The sequence below is a fragment of the Lactuca virosa genome, chromosome 2 (assembly GCF_052849685.1).
Source record: "Lactuca virosa cultivar CGN04683 chromosome 2, Lactuca_virosa_CGN04683_v6, whole genome shotgun sequence".
In the NCBI taxonomy this organism is placed as follows: domain Eukaryota; kingdom Viridiplantae; phylum Streptophyta; class Magnoliopsida; order Asterales; family Asteraceae; genus Lactuca; species Lactuca virosa.
Genome location: NC_136427.1, coordinates 34,465 through 56,812, shown reverse-complemented (window position 1 = coordinate 56,812; position 22,348 = coordinate 34,465). Strand labels below are relative to the sequence as shown.

At 38.2% G+C, this 22,348-nt stretch overlaps 1 protein-coding gene and 1 long non-coding RNA gene across 2 annotated transcripts in view; one reads left to right on the top strand and one right to left on the bottom strand.

Annotated features, from left to right (window-relative positions):
- LOC145158814 (exosome complex component RRP4 homolog) overlaps window positions 1–22,348 on the top strand; it is a 64,414-nt gene that overhangs the window by 12,068 nt on the left and 29,998 nt on the right. The window lies entirely within an intron of this gene.
- Window positions 4,168–5,202, bottom strand: LOC145156214 (uncharacterized). Its single transcript, XR_013736541.1, has 3 exons — window positions 5,167–5,202; window positions 4,905–4,974; window positions 4,168–4,288 (listed from the first exon to the last, which is right to left on the bottom strand). It is a non-coding gene; the product is annotated as an uncharacterized LOC145156214 (long non-coding RNA).

Sequence of the window (22,348 nt, the reverse complement as noted above, 5' to 3'; positions counted from 1 at the left end):
ATTGTTAGAGGAACACCGTGAAGTCTCACAATTTCCTTCACGTAAGCATTTGCAAGCTTATCCATAGACCACCTTTCATTGGCAGCTATGAAGTGTGCACTCTTTGTGAAACGATCCACGACCACCCAAATCATGTCGTGACCGTTCTTCGTCCTGGGTAGTTTAGTCACAAAATCCATGGTGATGTCTTCCCATTTACCCATGGGTACAGGCAAGGGTTCTAAACTCCCATATGGTTTCTGATGTTGTGCCTTAACTCTTGCACAAGTTACACACTCGGCCACATACTTCGCAACGTCGAGCTTCATCGTCGGCCACCAGTAGTAGGGTTTTAGGTCCCTATACATTTTAGTGCTACCGGGATGAATCGAGTACATGGTCTTGTGAGCTTCTTCCATCAGAAGATCTCTTATTCCTCCAGCCTTAGGTACCCAAATCCGATCTTGGAATACCTTTAGTCCTTGACTGTTTGTACCGAACACTAATGTTTTTCCCAAACGTTCTTCTTTTCGGTCACTCTTCTCTGAAGCTTCTTCTTGAGCTTCCCTGATACTTTCCACAATGGTCGAGACAATTTCTATTCTCAACGCTCTTGGCCTTTTTCTTTCAAGGTTGACTTTTCGACTGAGAGCATCAGCGACAACGTTTGCTTTACCGGGGTGGTAAAGTATCTCACAGTCATAGTCCTTGAGTAATTCTAGCCAGCGTCGTTGCCTCATGTTCAATTCTTTCTGATTAAAGAGATACTGGAGACTCTTATGATCGGTGAAAAGTTTGCACTTCGTGCCATAGAGGTAATGCCTCCATATTTTTAGAGCGAAAACTACCGCCGCCAACTCTAAGTCATGAGTCGGGTAGTTCTTTTCATGTTCCTTCAACTGTCGAGACGCATATGCGATCACCTTTTCTCTTTGGGTCAAAACACAACCCAACCCAACACCAGACGCATCGCTATAAACAGCGAAGTCTTCAACTCCATTGGGAAGAGAAAGTATCGGTGCCTCGCATAGTTTCTTCTTTAGCTTCTCGAATGCTTCTTTATGCTTATCACTCCAAGCATAGGTAGCTCCTTTGTGGGTTAACGCTGTTAATGGACTAGCGATTGAAGAAAATCCTTGGATAAACCTTCGGTAATATCCGGCTAATCCCAAAAAGCTTCGGATCTCCGTGGGACTTTTTGGTTGTTCCCACTTCATTACCGCTTCAATCTTTGCTGGATCGACCATTATCCCTTCTTGGTTGACCACGTGACCCAAGAATTGGACTTCTCGAATCCAAAAATCACATTTGGAGAATTTAGCATACAGCTTCTCCTTCTTCAAGACTTCTAACACTTCCCGCAAGTGTCTACCATGCTCTTCTTGGCTTTTCGAGTAGATGAGAATGTCATCTATGAACACTATCACGGATTTATCGAGGAATGGTTTACAAACCCTGTTCATCAGATCCATGAATGCTGCTGGAGCATTAGTTAGTCCAAACGACATAACCAAGAACTCGTAGTGTCCATATCTCGTTCTGAACGCAGTCTTCTCAATATCCTGATCTCTCACCTTCGGTTGATGATATCCTGACCTAAGATCGATCTTTGAGAAATAACTTGAACCTTGCAGTTGATCGAACAGGTCATCAATCCTTGGCAACAGATATCTATTCTTTATTGTTGCCTTGTTCAGCTCTCTGTAATCAATACACATTCTCATACTTCCATCTTTCTTTTTCACGAATAACACCGGAGCTCCCCAGGGTGATGAACTAGGTCTAATGAAACCTTTGTCCAATAACTCCTGAAGTTGCATCATCAGCTCCTTCATCTCCGTCGGTGCTAATCGGTAAGGTGCTTTTGCTATTGGTGTCGTTCCTGGTAACAAGTCAATACGGAATTCTACTTGTCGATCAGGCGGTAATCCGGGAAGATCTTCGGGAAATACTTCCGGATAATCACACACGACAGGAATGCTCTGTATCATCTTCTTTTCCTTCTTAGCATCGATCACGAATGCTAAATATGATGTACATCCCTTGGTCAAACATTTTCTGGCTTTCATTAGAGAAATGATTCCAGAATTTACCCTGCGTTTGTCCCCATACACCATAAACGACTCTTTCCCAGGCGGGTTTACTTTTACGATCTTCTTTTTGCACAGTATTTCCGCATCATTGGTGCTAAGCCAATCCATTCCCAACACGATGTCGAAACCGTTAAGTTCGATAGGCAATAATTCCTCGTGAAACTTATTCCCGTTCAAATCAATTAAGATGTTTTTCATACGATGGCTAACAGGTACAAACTTGCCACTAGCAACTTCGACTAATAAGGCATTATCTAGTCTATCGACAGGCAAAGCTAGCTTTCTACCAAATTCATGCGAAATAAAGGAGTAGTTGGCTCCAGAATCAAATAAAATTTGGGCAGGCAATTTGTTTACAAGAAAGGTACCTGAAGCGACATCAGCTTCTTCCTTAGCAGCTTCCAGTGTCATCTGGAAGGCTCTAGCCTTCGGCTTTGGTGGAATGTTGGGTCTTCCTGCTTCCTTCTTCTTCGGGCAGTCCCTCGAAATGTGCCCCTCCTCGTTGCACTCATAACAGACCTTCTTAGTGAATGTGCATTCATTGGCATAGTGCCCAGGCTTCCCACATTTGAAACAAGTGACCCCTCCGTCACACTTCCCAGAGTGCTTCTTCTTGCACTTGTCACACCACTTCACTTCGCCTCCTCCACCTCCTTTCGAACTAGACTTTGAGAATTTACCCTTTTTGTTGGACCCCGAGGGTCCGTCAAACTTCCTCTTCTCACCAACCTCTGACCTTTCCAGACCTTTCTCCCTGATCTGGGTCTCAACATTTCTGGCAGCCCAGATGGCGGCTTTCAACGTGGTTGCTTGCTTAACCATTGGACCATAGTCCGCTGGTAGTCCAAGGGCAAACTTATTGACCTTTGAGAGTTCTGTTGGAACTAGGTATGGGATAAGCTTCATTTTCTCCGTGAAACTTGCAGCGTATTCAGCAACGCTCATCTTTCCCTTCTTCAAATTCTGAAACTCGTTATTGATTTCCAGTAGGTCCTGCTCTGAGCAGTATTGCAGTTTCAGTTGTTCCACAAAATCTTCCCAAGACATTTTACTCGCTTCTCCCTTGGGCATAGAATCAGCTAACAGCTTCCACCAACTCAACACGCCAGATTTCAACAACGGGATCGCAAGAGCGGTCTTCTGCCTGTTGCTGCATTCGCAACTTTCAAACATTGTCTCCATCTCGGAGATCCAATCCATAATTTGCACCGGCGTCGGGCTTCCGGATAGACACGGTGGCTTAGACGCCATAAAATCCTTGTATTTACATCCTCTTCCATCATTTCCTCCATTACGATTGCCTTGTCTAACAATTTGTGGGTTGTCTTGACCAACGGTACCACTGAAGTTTCCACCTTCCGATGGCCCTCCATTCACTTCGGGCTCTTCAACTTGGATTGAAAGTTCTTCACGATTTTGTCGAAGCAGACGTCTAGTTTCTTCCATCTGATTATCCAACATCGCCTGAATCATCAATTGTACACCAGCCATCGTTACTGGCTCAGGTGCTGCAGCTACAACAGGTATTTGCTCAATTACAGGTGGTCGATTCCTGTTTTCGTTTGCGTTTCCAGCTCCACTGCGGGTTCTTGCCATTTTGATCTATACACCGAATAAGGTGAATTTAGATCTTTATTCGGGATAGACGTTTAAATCATCCTTATCTCTCCGAAACGTTTACATGTTAGTTCTAATATCGTAGTCGTACGTTTAGAATCCTAAACACATAAGGTTTCCAGATCCGGTCGACAACAGACCATAGATCCGAACAAATAACAGCATATAAGGCATAAATCATTTAGCACATAAAAGAATTTTAGGCACAATTCCTAAAATAAGCTAGTGTTCACACCTCACAATCATCGCTTAGCATTCTAAGTTTAAGTCTAGAAATCCTACAAATTCCTAGTTCGCTTAAACTAATGCTCTGATACCAACTGTGACATCCCCATTTTCACGGCCAGAAAAGACCGATTTTGTTTATGCTTTGTTTAAAAATCAGAGTAACATTTTAAATAAAAGTGTTGCGGAATTTGTTCCCAAAATAAAATATGATAAAGATTTATCAAAGCATTTCCGTAGAAATGTATTTCATTAAAAACCTCGGGATGTCATGTTCGATACAGATCAAAAGCATAAACAGTACAATATAGCCTTACTACATTTATTCATAATCTCTCATCCCAAACATCATATCTATGCTCGTGCGCCACTACCTGTAATACAAGAAACTGAGTGGGTCAGGCTTGGGAGCCTGGTGAGCACATAGGGTTTTCAACCCACAATAAATAAGTTTATTAATTTCATCAATCAACAATAATCCGATTACCCGTTCCCGTTATCCTCACATTATGTCCCTAAAACACCTATCATAAGGGACCTAGACTAAGGATCAATATCGGGATGGACAATACTGCCAAGGGGTTTCCTTAGCAATAAATGTCCTAAAGGCAACCATGAGGGGGATGGAGTACACCGGTGAACACATCGTTCACAAACACCTACAGGTTGCGAGCCTGCTAGCGTTCCACTGGACTGTCTAGAAGAGTCCGTGGTCGTCATCCATACTCCGCTAGATGACAGAATCAATAACAACAACATCGAGGCCTCTCATCATTTTATCACACATTGTCTTATTACATCTACCCATGTTTTACCCCAACATTTTTTTTGTAGATATAAAATACATATACAGTTTAAATTATTTAAAACATGTATAAAAATCTTTCATCAGTATAGGCAGCAAGTATTCAGATAATATGCACACATAGCACGCAATTAATATAAAATACTTCATATCTATGTGTAAGATGAAAGTAACTATGCACTCACTTGATTAGGTGGTGACTCGGTATTTGAACAGCACTTCGTTATCTCAAAACAATTTTTCCTTGACCAAAACCTAGTATTAATACCACTAGAGTTTAGTTTTAACGTTAACCGTGACTAATTAATAGTCTAGCTATTATTATTATTATATAAGCGTTAAATAACACTCAATATATAAATAATAATAGCCCAAATAATTATTTTAAGGACCTAATAACATTACTATAATTATTTAAAAGTTATATTAAAAATTTTGTAGGCGTACCTTACTTACAGCGGGTTTTTCTCAAAAACAATTATCCCTTGATAAAACAGCGAGTTTTTCTTAAAACCGGGCTTCTTGCGGGCAGAGCTTCAGCTTGAATGGATAGAGAGAGTATAGAGAGTGAAAGTATGGGTTGAAGGTGTGAAGAATGAGGCAGCCCCGAGCCTCAATTTATAGTGCTCTGGGTGCTCCACTAGTGCTCCACTACCTGCTTAGTGCTCCACTACCTGCTCCACTAATTGCTTAGTGCTCCACTACCTGCTCCACTACTTTCATTTAGACTCTATCGGCTAATTCTCGGCCGATCTTAAATTTAACAGTGGGAGGAGATTAGACTGCTAAATGACTGCGAAGAATTCGTAACTCCTTCATACGGACTCCGTTTTCGTCTGTCTTTTTACCGTTGAGTTCTTATTAATGATATCTTCAACTCTCATTTAGGTCGCGTAAGCCAAAAATCGCTCGAACTAAAATTCGAGTTTCGGGTTGTACACTGCTAAGCCGAAACTTTGAAAAATCATAACTTCCTCATACGAAGTCAGATTTGGGCGTTCTTTTTGTGGATTTTCTTGGTTTAACATATACTACAACTTTGGTTTAGATCACTAAGGCTAAAAGTCGCTCCATTGTAAATTCACTATTTACGCTTCCCGGTGTCGTGCCGGTTTTGCCGTAAAACTTCGGCGGGTCATAACTTCTTCGTTATAAATCGGATTTCGGCGTTCTTTATATTCCCGAAATCCTTGTTTCAACCACTACAACTTTATGTAAAGATATCGGGCTTATCTCATATTTTAATTTTGACGCTTATTTTTATTCTTTATTAATTATACATTTATAATTAAATAATAAGCACATAAATTCACAAAATACTCAAATATTTCATTTTTATTACATCAAAAGAGTTACAATAGTTGACCTAGACTATTACATCGTCTAAAAATGCTTAGCCCCGAAACCCGGGCGTTACAAAGTACATACCAATTATAGTTATGGGCTTAGACACCTAATCCAACAGTTTAAGCTTCTCTTGGTGAGCTTGGAAGTTGGAATCTGCTGGCTTGTGATTTTTAGCCTGTTTTCCTTGACCTGACTTCTACTCTCATTTATTAAGTTGAAGTTCTATTAGGTATCCTATCTTGGATCCAAATAACACCATTTTGACGAAATTAAATTTTAAAAAGAGCATGACTCATGAGAGTAAAACCAAAGATGTCCGAGAAATTTTTTACTATACTTATCATTCACTCCCTATGATGACTGGAATTAGATATCACGGTTTTGGTCGTTAACCCATTTTGCATAAGATTCTTTTGTTTTTAACAGCCCAAAACTGTTAACTATTAGCTTAAAAGAAAACATGTCAAATAAGTAAAAGTCGTCTCATCTATGTTCAAATGCTTAAAAATTATTAATTATTTGTAAAAATAATTACATTAGTATTTTAAAAACTATGTAATATTTAATATATTTGTCATATTGAAAATTGGACAGAAGGTGTTTTTGGGTCAATCCAACCTCACTAACTTTAATCCATAAAAGCAACTTCTTGATATATAGACTGGAGAAAAAGAAAATGACTAAAACCAAGGGTTTGTATTCCTAAAGGCTAAAGATAGTGGATTGGCAGGGTTGATTAAAAAGACATCCATTTTTTCATATAGACACCTTATTTGGTTTTTAAGATATTTTTATTGCTTGAATTTGCAATGTTTTCTGAAAAATTAATTTATAAATAGTTAATTATAAGTTGATTTTTAATAAAAATGTTTATCCGCTTCTGGCTTCAACCTCCGACCACCTCCTTCATCTCCAGTGTCGCCCACCTCCTTCACTGCCTTCATCTACAGTGCCGACCAAGAATTTCAATCGACAGATACCTTCACGAGTTCACCTATTGGGCTCATGCTCTTAATCGACAGGTTTAAAGCTCAAGATTTTTAGAATCCATGCTCAAATCTTGATTGTTCTTCTATAGTTGTTGAATCGCTACCACTATTGCTAGGGTTCTCACTAAAGGTAAAGATCTTCCATGGTCCAAACAGTTTCACTGTTATAGTATTTGCATCTAATCCTTCTCTTAATTGCTTAATTGGATGTGTATACTTTGATTCTTCGAAATTAGATGTGTATCCTGAAAGGAACATTTAACAACTATGGCATATGTCAACTCTTGGATTGGATTTAGGTGTTGAGAGTTTCTTTCATTTCTATCTGAATAATTATTGGAGTGGTTACTGGTTTATGATCATTATGAGTATGCAGAATTTCTTTGACTGTGTGATGAATAGCACTTTTGAGGACTGGAATTTGGGTATGGAATGTGTTATTGATCAGTGGAGCATGGGCTCGAGGGGGACTATCTAGAAGAAATGAAATTGGCAGTGGTTATGGATTGGTTGGTTGTTTAGGTTAGGTGTTTTTTTAAAAAAAAAAATCTTTCTGTAATTAGTCTCTTTTAAAACCTCTGTATTCTTTTTTTATTATCTAATAAGTTTGCCATTTACAAATTTGGAAGATTTATTTCATGTATATAGGATAGTGAGAAATGGTTTATGTTTGAGTGATCAATGAATGGATTCTCTGTTGTTTATATATGTAACTGGTTTTCTTGATTATGGTTTAACAAGCACTTAAGGTATATACATTATATTGTGATACATTTCGTTTTGGGTCATAGTTATATATGGTTTGTAGTATATAAAGATTGACAATTATTATATGTTTACTTTGATTAGTGAACTCAAGTAACGCTTATGGAGATTGTGTAGGATAATTAAGATCATATAATTTATAGAACTTATTAATGGAAATAACAATTATGTATCTCCCCTGTTATCAAGGTTCTTTTGGTTAAAACCTATAGATAATTTATTTGACTTATTGATGGAAATTTGCAATAGATTTTAAGAATTTGCAACAGATTATGTTGTCTAGAAAACGAATTCGTTCATGTGTTGTATGTACAATGTGTTATATGTTGTCTAGAAAATGAATTTGTTCATGTGTTGTTTGATTGTTTATATAAGGGTAAAATGGTTATTTTTCGTAGTCAGCACAACCAGTCAGATGCATAATCAAACAACATAGTTTTGGTCAGAGGCAAAGCATCAGACCCAATCAGATCTTACTCAATCAACAACTATCAAACAACCCCTAACCTAAAAATTAAACTGATATATATCAATTGGTGAAATGACAAATGACTCGAAGATGGAAAACGATCCGATTTGAATTCAAACTGCATGGGAACTCCAAATCGCTCTATTAAAAGAAAATGGATTATTAAATTATTTAATTCATTAAATCATTTTTGAAATCATATTTACTTCATTAAATTATTTGTAAAGTTAATAAAAAGTGTTTGTAGGCCAACCGACTTGGCCCAACCGTATAATTACCGGTTACTGAACCCACCTTCTCACCATATGCATTTCATTTCATCCTCCTGTCTTAAGACACATTGTAAACATACATACAACACCTATGCAACCACATCCATACATCACATAGGGACATGAATATCATCATATCACATATACATTTCCCTACCCTATTGTAAACGGACCCTGTGTCCTTGGCTTGAACAAGCTATCAACTTCCAAAACCCCAAATCCACTTGTTTTTTTAAATAAAGATCTTCATAGCAAGACCTGGCTAATCAGTTTTCTGTAACCATCCAAGCTGCATAAAACATTAAATCAATATACAAGAAGTTAATAAACTGGGAGAGATTACAAGTAGTGGTGTTAAAAAGATTTTGGAGCCATATTTTTCTTCAAAATTTTCCTCCCAAATTGGGCGGATTTGGGAAGAAACTGAGGGGAAAGAAAATTTTTAAGTTTTATTTTCTTTTTCCTCCCAACTCGGGAACATAAAAACTTAAAATTTTCCTTTCATTTTTTTCGAACTCAAAAACACGGAATACATTTTTTTTTCCTTCCACTCCCTTTCTTTTTGTCAATATTTCATTCCCTTTCCTTTATCGAATTTACAAAAAAAAACTTGGGAACAAGGCGCTAAGGTAATTATCATTTTTTTTTGCTTATGTTAACAAAGTGTTAACCGTTGAAACTTTGATTGTTATGTTTGAAAAATTGAAAATTCATATTTTATTTTTTAACATTAATATCTGATTTTCTTGGTTTTCAAACCAAATAAAGCTAAATTGTGATTCAGTTTCTGGTTTGGTTTGAATTATTCGGAATTCAGTTTGGTTTTCATATTGAAAAAAAAGAAGTTCAAGCACTAAATTTGGACAAATCAAATCAAGTGATTCAACACTATATGCCATGTCGTTAGCTAATATCGGATAATACGTAAAAACAAATTTTTTTAAACAGTCAACAAAAAATATGGTGATTTTTGGCCAAAAGAATTGCATCTACTTAATTTTTTCAATAAATAACTGAAATATGTTGATTTTTTTTCTATGATAACTGGTCAAATATTTCATCTAAAACCAGGTCCGGATTGAACCATATAGCTTTTTAAAATTTGGGCCTAAATTTCAGACAAGGTAGGGTTTTTTGTAATTGAAAACAAGGGTTTAAGCCTTTAAGGTTTATGGCCTAAATTTCAATAATTGCGTCAAATAAGAAAAAGAGTACGACACCCCCTAAATTTCAATACTCTCGTTCTCACACACACTCTTACTCCTCTTGCACTTTCTTCGCGTTCTCAACTGCAGACGACGAAGACACAACGACCGGCGGCGACCTCCGGCGACCTCCTGCTTCAGCCGACGACTTTCTCCTCCTGCTCCGGTACAAAATCTGAAGTCCTAGCTTTGATTTTTCTTGTTAAGAGTATATTACTTATTGTTTATCTGCATTTCTGATTTTGCTGCAAAGTTGTGGTTGTTCCCTTTACTAATCGAGTAACAAGAGTCTGGAAGAGTTTACATTTTAGAGTCTTTTTGGTATTTTGACTTGGAGTTATATGCAAGAAATAGAAACATGATTTCAGCGATTCGTTAGTATAATTATGAATGATTTCTGACTAAAAAATACATTACCAAGATTAATCATTCATGGTCTTATTAATGATATCCACTGGTGGTCAAAAGCTAAGTAAATTTCCAAACCAAATTGGGGCTTTTGTTAGCTGGGTAACCAAAACCGACTTATTATTATAGTGTGGGCCAAAGATCCATTAGGGTGGGTTAAATAGTTCATGGAGCTTTAACCCATGGAGCCTAAGGGAGATGGAAAGACATGGCACATTAGGGTTACATGGATGAAACCCTAGAGTTTGCAAACACTATAACCCCCCTCCCCCCCCCCCCTTGGTGTCAAAATCGGCTATACCCATATACACAAGAGATAGAACCGATTTTGATGCTACAAGTCTTATTCTCTTAAGCCTCCTTTGCATATTGGTGTTTGTAACACATTATAGGCACAACACTTGGGGTGCTAAGCTTCCAAAGGTCAAGAAAGTCTCAAGAGGTAAGTTATCTAACTAGTTGTTACTTTGAAATGTATGCAGTTAAGTTATATGCTTTGGAAATTTGAAAATGCATGTATAATTAGAGAAAACTTAGATCCAAAGCATTTAGGGTTGCATGTGCATCATAGGAGTGTTATAGTGCTTAAAACCCAACAGGAACGATAACAAGAAAATGGTGGTGACAGTCGCACGAGTTTGGTTGGTCTTTGGAAGTGCCAGGGGGAAGTTATTTTATCGCAAAGGTGATGGTCTTTGTCACCAACATAAAAGACTTATATAATTGGGTGTTGTATCATGGGAAGCGATTGGGGTTGTCGGACTTGCTGAGATTCTGAGGAGTGTTCATCTGGATTTCAAGAGTTGTGTGGTCATTGAGTTTGGCTAGTAATGGAATGTTAGTATTGATAAGTGCAAGTCATAGTCGATCCATAGATATGAAGATAAGGTGGTTTGGGAATCCATCCAATTTTGTGGGATGAAAGAGCTTCGACGAATCCAAGTGGGGGAGAATCATTCAGAATTCTGGGAGCGGGATTGGGTGTGAAACTAGAGTAAGTTTCGCATCCCAATCAGGAGGAGAGACGACCCTAGTGGTCGTCAGGATTGAAGTTGTGTAAGTTGAAAGTTCAAGAAACTTCCAACAGCTGGTCGTCGTCTTCTTTATAGCAGGCTTGTGGATGGATCCAACTTGAGGGTTGTGTTAGAGCCTCGTTGCATGTTCTTGTTTGATGAAGGATTTGTGGTTCGAAGCATGGCCCAAATATCATATTGGAATTCAGTTAGATGCGGGTTCTATTCCGAATAATTGGGGTTGAGATGGTTCGGATGTGGTAAGACCATCGGTGGTAACCATGGTTGGTTAGAAGTGTTGTACGACTATGATGAGATCGTAGCATTCACCAGCTGAGGTAGCCCATCGTTGAGGTGGTCATAGGTATATAAGAGGACCAATTCGTGCCTTGGGCACGACAGACAGGATTGTTGGAGATCATTTCTCTGTTTCAGGTTGACGACCATTGGAGTTCGAGGTGGAGTTGGGCCTGTGTAGGTCTAGATGGGTGGGACCCATGGGCGAGGCCCATGTGTATGTGGCAATGCAGGTGGGACCTGGTAGGCACCGTTGGGTTGAGGTATTAGATCTTGGGTTGCAGGATTGAGTGTGTAATCTAGTTCAATATGTGATCAATGAGTTTCATTGCGGTGGTGACCTTATGTGTGGGATGGCATGCCGACATTTGACCGAGAATCTTTGTATTGATTAATTCCACAAATTTTTGCTTGTCTTAGTTACTGTGGGCGAGTACATCATAAAGTAGAGGCGGGAGGTGATTTCTGTAACGCCCGTAGATCAGAGCTAGTAAATTAAGAGACGATAGGCGTCAAAAATGACTTTTTGATAGAATATTATTTAGGATGAATAATCTTAACTAAGTTTTAGTATATGTTACAAGGATTCCGTACATATAAAGAACGCCGAAATCCGAGTTATAACGAAGAAGTTATGACCTGTCGAAGTTTCGCGGCAGAACCGGCACGACGCTGAATGACGTAAAAAGTGAATTTACGTTAGAGCGATATTTAGCCTTAGTAATCTAAACCAAAGTCGTAGAGTATGAACGCCCAAATCTGACTTCGTATGAGGAAGTTATGATTTTTCAAAGTTTTGGCTTAGCAGTGTACAACCCGAAACTCGAATTTTAGTTCGAGCGGTTTTTGGCTTACGCGACCTAAATGAGAGTTGAAGATCTCATTAATAGGAACTCAACGGTAAAAAGACAGACGAAAACGGAGTCCGTATGAAGGAGTTACGAATTCTTCGCATTCATTTAGCAGTCTAATCTCCTCCTACTGTTAAATTTAAGATCGGTCGAGAATTAGCCGACAGAGTCTAAATGAAAGTTAGTGGAGCATCAAGCAGGTAGTGGAGCACTAAGCAATTAGTGGAGCAGGTAGTGGAACACTAAGCAGGTAGTGGAGCACTAGTGGAGCACCCAGAGCACTATAAATTGAGGCTCGGGGCTGCCTCATTCTTCACACCCTCAACCCATTCTTTCACTCTCTATACTCTCTCTATCCATTCAAGCCGAAGCTCTGCCCGCGAGAAGCCCGATTTTTGTGAAGATCTTCCAGATCTACCAAAGAATACTACTTTTACAAGTCGTAGTGCTGTCCGATCATCTTCTAATCAGGTGAGTGTATAGTCACTTTCTTCTAACACATAAATATTAAGTATTCGCTATGAAATACGTGCTATGTGTATAATATATTGTTGTTTATTTGAGATGATTGTGGAATGGATGAATTATATAAGTTTTAATGAGTTAAACTATATTTGTATTTTGTATCTAAAAATATGTTGGGTAGAACATGGGTAGATGAGGTTGTTGGTAGGTGATAAAAGATGGGTTGGACCATGCGATAAAAGTATAAAGAGATAAACTCATTTTAGATCTGAATGTATGGATCAGATCAGGAGGTTAGTTTTAGATCCGAGAGTATGGATCAGATCAAGATGTTAGTTTTAGATCCGAGAATATGGATTAGGTAATGAGGCAAATTTAAGATCCGGGAGTACGGATTATGTATTTTTGAACTACGTGTTCATTCGATAAGGTATCATGTGTATAGTACCTTTTAGGAACGTGATTTTAATAAGAGTATTGATTAAAGTCTGAAATATACATATGTATGTGAAGTATTTGTTATTGTCCAAAATACGTGTTAGATATATTTGATAATATACAACGTGCAAATCAGATATGGTTCAATATGTGTTAAGATGTGTATATATGATATTATTACTTAAAACCTTGTGTTAAGTATACACTAGTTGGCGTTGCCTATACGGAAATAGTATCAAAAATTGATTATAGGCATTGTAGGCTTGCCTAGTGATGGGTTAAGACTTAAATAGGGATGTTTTAGTTCAATTAAGATTGGACTTTGGGTAGTCTCTTATTAAGAGTACGTGTGGGGTGAGATTGATGATCGGTGGAGTACGTCCTACATACAGAAGTACATTTTTATGTACGAAGTCCTTTTCAAAGCTCTGTGTCTTGGGTGCTGCTTGTGCCAGGGTACTATTATGTTCTTGGGTACGAGACTTTCGCATACCAGAGTACTATGATGTGCCAGAAGTACTATCATGTACAAAGTCTTTTTGACAATGTTGTGTGTCGGTTACGGGAGCGTACGGGAGTACTCTAGTAGTATTTCCCCATACTTTTATTTTGAGAGAGCTTTGGAGTCAGCGTTTCTTTTATGAAGTGATCAACCGAGCTTCATATGTCAGCGTTTTCTTTCATGAAGTAATTAAGGGAACTTCGTAGACTACCTAATAAAGTGTATCGGTAATAGACCACTGCTAGGTATGTCTGGTGTTATATTGCTGGATAGGGTGCGTCTGGGGGTGAAATACCTCATGTATTCAGGCCACTGCTAGGCAAAGTTCGATGTTGGATAGGGAGAGTCTGGAGGTATAATACCTCATGATAGTCGGACCACGCCTAGGCATTGTTATCTAGATAACTACCCCTGACTTAATTGTCTTGTGGTTCTTTCTTTTACGAACAAAGGTTCGTGGTGAAACTTATTCCATTCCCCTCATTTGATGTCTTTATTGATCCTCGTTTGCTGCCAGGGAATTTCCGAAGCACCTTCGTCAGTTGTTGTTCATATCGATTCCTTAGGCTAGATCTCGTAAGATCATTGTATAGGGTCAGTGTGTGGGGATCGACGGGATGGGATAGATTGTTTTAGAAATATGATTTATATGTAATATTAGTGGTTTTGCAGGATCGAGATATACATTATTATCACGTGGTTTGAACTAAGAGCTTTCGTACTCTGTGTTCCTTAGGTGATTGAGTTCACCAGGGATATTTGAACTAAGTGTTCACTAGATGTTTTGAACTATGTGTTCGCCAGAGATATTTGAACTAAGTGTTCATTAGGTGTTTTTGAGCTAAGTGTTCATTAGGTGTTTTTGAACTAGGTGTTCATTAGGTATTATTGAACGGAGTGTGTTCAATGGGTGTTCTTGAACTGGGTGTTCATTAATTATTTGAACTGCGTGTTCACCAGAGGTAATCTAAGGACCATGGCAACACTAGACTTTGTGCCAATTCCTTAGGGCAATTCTTAGGAATGAATGGGAGAAGGGTAATCGGTTCTTAGGGTAAAACTTTATGAAATAAAGGAATATAATGGGGGTGGGTAAATTGGATTGATTGTTTGATAATTAAATAATTGTATTATTGTGGGTTGAAAACCTTATATGCTCACCAGGCTCCCAAGCCTGACCCACTCAGTTTTCTTTGCATTACAGGTAACGGCACAAGAGTATAAGTTGGTGGACTTGACGAGAGATTTTGGATTATAGGCCAGTAGTTATGAATAACTGTTGTAAGGTCTATTTTGTTCTGTTTATGCTTTTGGTCTGTATTGAACATGACATCCCGAGATTTTGTTATAAAATGAAAATACATTTCTTTAAAGAAATGCTTTGATAATTTTTATCATATTTTGTTTTGGGAACGAATTCCGCAATTGATTTCTTTAAAAGATTACTCTGATTTTCAAAACAAAGCATAAACAAATCGGTCTTTTCTGGCCGTGAAATTGGGGATGTCACAGTTGGTATCAGAGCATTAGTTTAAGCGAACTAGGAATTTGTAGGAAATTTCTAGACTTAAACTTAGAATGCTAAGTAATGATATGTTAGGTAGTACACCTAAATTGACACAAGCACTAGTTTATTTTAGGAATGATGCCTAAAATGCTTTTATGTGCTAAATGTTTTGTGTGATAGCTATATTGATGCTATTATTTGTTCGGATCTATGGTCTGTTGCCGACCGGATCTCGAAACCTTATGTGTGTAGGATTCTAAGTGTATGACTACGATATTAGAACTAGCATGTAAACGTTTCGGGGTGATAAGGAGATTTATATGTTTATCGTAATTAAAGCTTTCTTATCTTAAAATTCTCGCTTGGTACACCGAATGTCTGCTTGGGTGTACAAAGGGTCATGGTGAAGACTCGTAGAGAAATTGAGTAAATGGAGGAAATGAAAAAGGCTTATGATAGTGGATGACACCTATCAGAAGATATCGTAAGAGTGGTATCTTGCCTTTAGAGTATGTCTTATGAAATAACAGTACGTTTAGAGGAGTACGGTACGTCTGAAGTACACCTTCAATTGGAAGGATGATGGAGAGATTGGTGTAATTCTTGAGGTTGTCTCATCACCCGGTATTTCCATCACCAATCGAGTTGAAGTAGAATCGATGATTGAAGATACGCAATGAAGAATTCCTAGTAGAGTCTAGGGGAAATTGTTTTTGATTATTTGGACACATTCGTATGTGTTAAATTGTTTCGTGATTTTCTTGTATGGTGACTTGGTCGACTGCGGGACAATACTTGGGACGGGTATGAGTAGGTGTGAAAGGTAGTAGATGCATATACTACCGGAAGCACAGGACTCGCACTTGGATCAGGGAAAGTCACAAGGTTACCAGGAAGCTAGTGATTTATTCCGTTTTATTCTGGTATGTGATTACCATTGTTTCGGTAATGACTAGTGAGATGGGTGTTGTTCCGACCCTAGTGCTCGTATCTAAATTGAGTCCGACTACGATGAGTATGTTAATTGGTCTAGAGGACCAAGTTAGATGTAACATCTGACTTAAGTCAGAACGTTGAAATTAATGCGATCGATATTATCACGCTCGTTGTTGAAAGAGATTGCGGGTAGAAATGCTACATGCTGAAATGTGATTATATCACATTAGAATATGAAGGAAGTTATATTCCATTCTGGAATTTAACTTTAAAAAGACCGAGTCTAAGCTCGCATCGTGCGATGAGAGGTCAATAGAGCACGACCCATCGGACTGTTACAATAGATAAAGGAAATTATTTATCCTAAGAAGAAGAAGGAGTCCACAATAAGGACTTATTTGGTAACTCGAAGGTTACGATTGAAAGTACAACATAGTACGATAAGCAGATGCAAGATTGGGCATCGTCTGCGGTCAAGAAAGCCATAGAGTTAAATACTCTTTCGAGGAAACATAGAAGTTACGGTTATTACCTAGGATGAAGAGATAGCGTATGGAATCATTATACAAGTCCTATTTTCGTTGATGATTCCAGGACGTAATCATCCTAAGGGGGAGATAATTGTAACGCCCGTAGATCAGAGCTAGTAAATTAAGAGACGATAGGCGTCAAAAATGACTTTTTGATAGAATATTATTTAGGATGAATAATCTTAACTAAGTTTTAGTATATGTTACAAGGATTCCGTACATATAAAGAACGCCGAAATCCGAGTTATAACGAAGAAGTTATGACCTGTCGAAGTTTCGCGGCAGAACCGGCACGACGCTGAATGACGTAAAAAGTGAATTTACGTTAGAGCGATATTTAGCCTTAGTAATCTAAACCAAAGTCGTAGAGTATGAACGCCCAAATCTGACTTCGTATGAGGAAGTTATGATTTTTCAAAGTTTTGGCTTAGCAGTGTACAACCCGAAACTCGAATTTTAGTTCGAGCGGTTTTTGGCTTACGCGACCTAAATGAGAGTTGAAGATCTCATTAATAGGAACTCAACGGTAAAAAGACAGACGAAAACGGAGTCCGTATGAAGGAGTTACGAATTCTTCGCATTCATTTAGCAGTCTAATCTCCTCCTACTGTTAAATTTAAGATCGGTCGAGAATTAGCCGACAGAGTCTAAATGAAAGTTAGTGGAGCATCAAGCAGGTAGTGGAGCACTAAGCAATTAGTGGAGCAGGTAGTGGAGCACTAAGCAATTAGTGGAGCAGGTAGTGGAACACTAAGCAGGTAGTGGAGCACTAGTGGAGCACCCAGAGCACTATAAATTGAGGCTCGGGGCTGCCTCATTCTTCACACCCTCAACCCATTCTTTCACTCTCTATACTCTCTCTATCCATTCAAGCCGAAGCTCTGCCCGCGAGAAGCCCGATTTTTGTGAAGATCTTCCAGATCTACCAAAGAATACTACTTTTACAAGTCGTAGTGCTGTCCGATCATCTTCTAATCAGGTGAGTGTATAGTCACTTTCTTCTAACACATAAATATTAAGTATTCGCTATGAAATACGTGCTATGTGTATAATATATTGTTGTTTATTTGAGATGATTGTGGAATGGATGAATTATATAAGTTTTAATGAGTTAAACTATATTTGTATTTTGTATCTAAAAATATGTTGGGTAGAACATGGGTAGATGAGGTTGTTGGTAGGTGATAAAAGATGGGTTGGACCATGCGATAAAAGTATAAAGAGATAAACTCGTTTTAGATCTGAATGTATGGATCAGATCAGGAGGTTAGTTTTAGATCCGAGAGTATGGATCAGATCAAGATGTTAGTTTTAGATCCGAGAATATGGATTAGGTAATGAGGCAAATTTAAGATCCGGGAGTACGGATTATGTATTTTTGAACTACGTGTTCATTCGATAAGGTATCATGTGTATAGTACCTTTTAGGAACGTGATTTTAATAAGAGTATTGATTAAAGTCTGAAATATACATATGTATGTGAAGTATTTGTTATTGTCCAAAATACGTGTTAGATATATTTGATAATATACAACGTGCAAATCAGATATGGTTCAATATGTGTTAAGATGTGTATATATGATATTATTACTTAAAACCTTGTGTTAAGTATACACTAGTTGGCGTTGCCTATACGGAAATAGTATCAAAAATTGATTATAGGCATTGTAGGCTTGCCTAGTGATGGGTTAAGACTTAAATAGGGATGTTTTAGTTCAATTAAGATTGGACTTTGGGTAGTCTCTTATTAAGAGTACGTGTGGGGTGAGATTGATGATCGGTGGAGTACGTCCTACATACAGAAGTACATTTTTATGTACGAAGTCCTTTTCAAAGCTCTGTGTCTTGGGTGCTGCTTGTGCCAGGGTACTATTATGTTCTTGGGTACGAGACTTTCGCATACCAGAGTACTATGATGTGCCAGAAGTACTATCATGTACAAAGTCTTTTTGACAATGTTGTGTGTCGGTTACGGGAGCGTACGGGAGTACTCTAGTAGTATTTCCCCATACTTTTATTTTGAGAGAGCTTTGGAGTCAGCGTTTCTTTTATGAAGTGATCAACCGAGCTTCATATGTCAGCGTTTTCTTTCATGAAGTAATTAAGGGAACTTCGTAGACTACCTAATAAAGTGTATCGGTAATAGACCACTGCTAGGTATGTCTGGTGTTATATTGCTGGATAGGGTGCGTCTGGGGGTGAAATACCTCATGTATTCAGGCCACTGCTAGGCAAAGTTCGATGTTGGATAGGGAGAGTCTGGAGGTATAATACCTCATGATAGTCGGACCACGCCTAGGCATTGTTATCTAGATAACTACCCCTGACTTAATTGTCTTGTGGTTCTTTCTTTTACGAACAAAGGTTCGTGGTGAAACTTATTCCATTCCCCTCATTTGATGTCTTTATTGATCCTCGTTTGCTACCAGGGAATTTCCGAAGCACCTTCGTCAGTTGTTGTTCATATCGATTCCTTAGGCTAGATCTCGTAAGATCATTGTATAGGGTCAGTGTGTGGGGATCGACGGGATGGGATAGATTGTTTTAGAAATATGATTTATATGTAATATTAGTGGTTTTGCAGGATCGAGATATACATTATTATCACGTGGTTTGAACTAAGAGCTTTCGTACTCTGTGTTCCTTAGGTGATTGAGTTCACCAGGGATATTTGAACTAAGTGTTCACTAGATGTTTTGAACTATGTGTTCGCCAGAGATATTTGAACTAAGTGTTCATTAGGTGTTTTTGAGTTAAGTGTTCATTAGGTGTTTTTGAACTAGGTGTTCATTAGGTATTATTGAACGGAGTGTGTTCAATGGGTGTTCTTGAACTGGGTGTTCATTAATTATTTGAACTGCGTGTTCACCAGAGGTAATCTAAGGACCATGGCAACACTAGACTTTGTGCCAATTCCTTAGGGCAATTCTTAGGAATGAATGGGAGAAGGGTAATCGGTTCTTAGGGTAAAACTTTATGAAATAAAGGAATATAATGGGGGTGGGTAAATTGGATTGATTGTTTGATAATTAAATAATTGTATTATTGTGGGTTGAAAACCTTATATGCTCACCAGGCTCCCAAGCCTGACCCACTCAGTTTTCTTTGCATTACAGGTAACGGCACAAGAGTATAAGTTGGTGGACTTGACGAGAGATTTTGGATTATAGGCCAGTAGTTATGAATAACTGTTGTAAGGTCTATTTTGTTCTGTTTATGCTTTTGGTCTGTATTGAACATGACATCCCGAGATTTTGTTATAAAATGAAAATACATTTCTTTAAAGAAATGCTTTGATAATTTTTATCATATTTTGTTTTGGGAACGAATTCCGCAATTGATTTCTTTAAAAGATTACTCTGATTTTCAAAACAAAGCATAAACAAATCGGTCTTTTCTGGCCGTGAAATTGGGGATGTCACAGTTGGTATCAGAGCATTAGTTTAAGCGAACTAGGAATTTGTAGGAAATTTCTAGACTTAAACTTAGAATGCTAAGTAATGATATGTTAGGTAGTACACCTAAATTGACACAAGCACTAGTTTATTTTAGGAATGATGCCTAAAATGCTTTTATGTGCTAAATGTTTTGTGTGATAGCTATATTGATGCTATTATTTGTTCGGATCTATGGTCTGTTGCCGACCGGATCTCGAAACCTTATGTGTGTAGGATTCTAAGTGTATGACTACGATATTAGAACTAGCATGTAAACGTTTCGGGGTGATAAGGAGATTTATATGTTTATCGTAATTAAAGCTTTCTTATCTTAAAATTCTCGCTTGGTACACCGAATGTCTGCTTGGGTGTACAAAGGGTCATGGTGAAGACTCGTAGAGAAATTGAGTAAATGGAGGAAATGAAAAAGGCTTATGATAGTGGATGACACCTATCAGAAGATATCGTAAGAGTGGTATCTTGCCTTTAGAGTATGTCTTATGAAATAACAGTACGTTTAGAGGAGTACGGTACGTCTGAAGTACACCTTCAATTGGAAGGATGATGGAGAGATTGGTGTAATTCTTGAGGTTGTCTCATCACCCGGTATTTCCATCACCAATCGAGTTGAAGTAGAATCGATGATTGAAGATACGCAATGAAGAATTCCTAGTAGAGTCTAGGGGAAATTGTTTTTGATTATTTGGACACATTCGTATGTGTTAAATTGTTTCGTGATTTTCTTGTATGGTGACTTGGTCGACTGCGGGACAATACTTGGGACGGGTATGAGTAGGTGTGAAAGGTAGTAGATGCATATACTACCGGAAGCACAGGACTCGCACTTGGATCAGGGAAAGTCACAAGGTTACCAGGAAGCTAGTGATTTATTCCGTTTTATTCTGGTATGTGATTACCATTGTTTCGGTAATGACTAGTGAGATGGGTGTTGTTCCGACCCTAGTGCTCGTATCTAAATTGAGTCCGACTACGATGAGTATGTTAATTGGTCTAGAGGACCAAGTTAGATGTAACATCTGACTTAAGTCAGAACGTTGAAATTAATGCGATCGATATTATCACGCTCGTTGTTGAAAGAGATTGCGGGTAGAAATGCTACATGCTGAAATGTGATTATATCACATTAGAATATGAAGGAAGTTATATTCCATTCTGGAATTTAACTTTAAAAAGACCGAGTCTAAGCTCGCATCGTGCGATGAGAGGTCAATAGAGCACGACCCATCGGACTGTTACAATAGATAAAGGAAATTATTTATCCTAAGAAGAAGAAGGAGTCCACAATAAGGACTTATTTGGTAACTCGAAGGTTACGATTGAAAGTACAACATAGTACGATAAGCAGATGCAAGATTGGGCATCGTCTGCGGTCAAGAAAGCCATAGAGTTAAATACTCTTTCGAGGAAACATAGAAGTTACGGTTATTACCTAGGATGAAGAGATAGCGTATGGAATCATTATACAAGTCCTATTTTCGTTGATGATTCCAGGACGTAATCATCCTAAGGGGGAGATAATTGTAACGCCCGTAGATCAGAGCTAGTAAATTAAGAGACGATAGGCGTCAAAAATGACTTTTTGATAGAATATTATTTAGGATGAATAATCTTAACTAAGTTTTAGTATATGTTACAAGGATTCCGTACATATAAAGAACGCCGAAATCCGAGTTATAACGAAGAAGTTATGACCTGTCGAAGTTTCGCGGCAGAACCGGCACGACGCTGAATGACGTAAAAAGTGAATTTACGTTAGAGCGATATTTAGCCTTAGTAATCTAAACCAAAGTCGTAGAGTATGAACGCCCAAATCTGACTTCGTATGAGGAAGTTATGATTTTTCAAAGTTTTGGCTTAGCAGTGTACAACCCGAAACTCGAATTTTAGTTCGAGCGGTTTTTGGCTTACGCGACCTAAATGAGAGTTGAAGATCTCATTAATAGGAACTCAACGGTAAAAAGACAGACGAAAACGGAGTCCGTATGAAGGAGTTACGAATTCTTCGCATTCATTTAGCAGTCTAATCTCCTCCTACTGTTAAATTTAAGATCGGTCGAGAATTAGCCGACAGAGTCTAAATGAAAGTTAGTGGAGCATCAAGCAGGTAGTGGAGCACTAAGCAATTAGTGGAGCAGGTAGTGGAGCACTAAGCAATTAGTGGAGCAGGTAGTGGAAC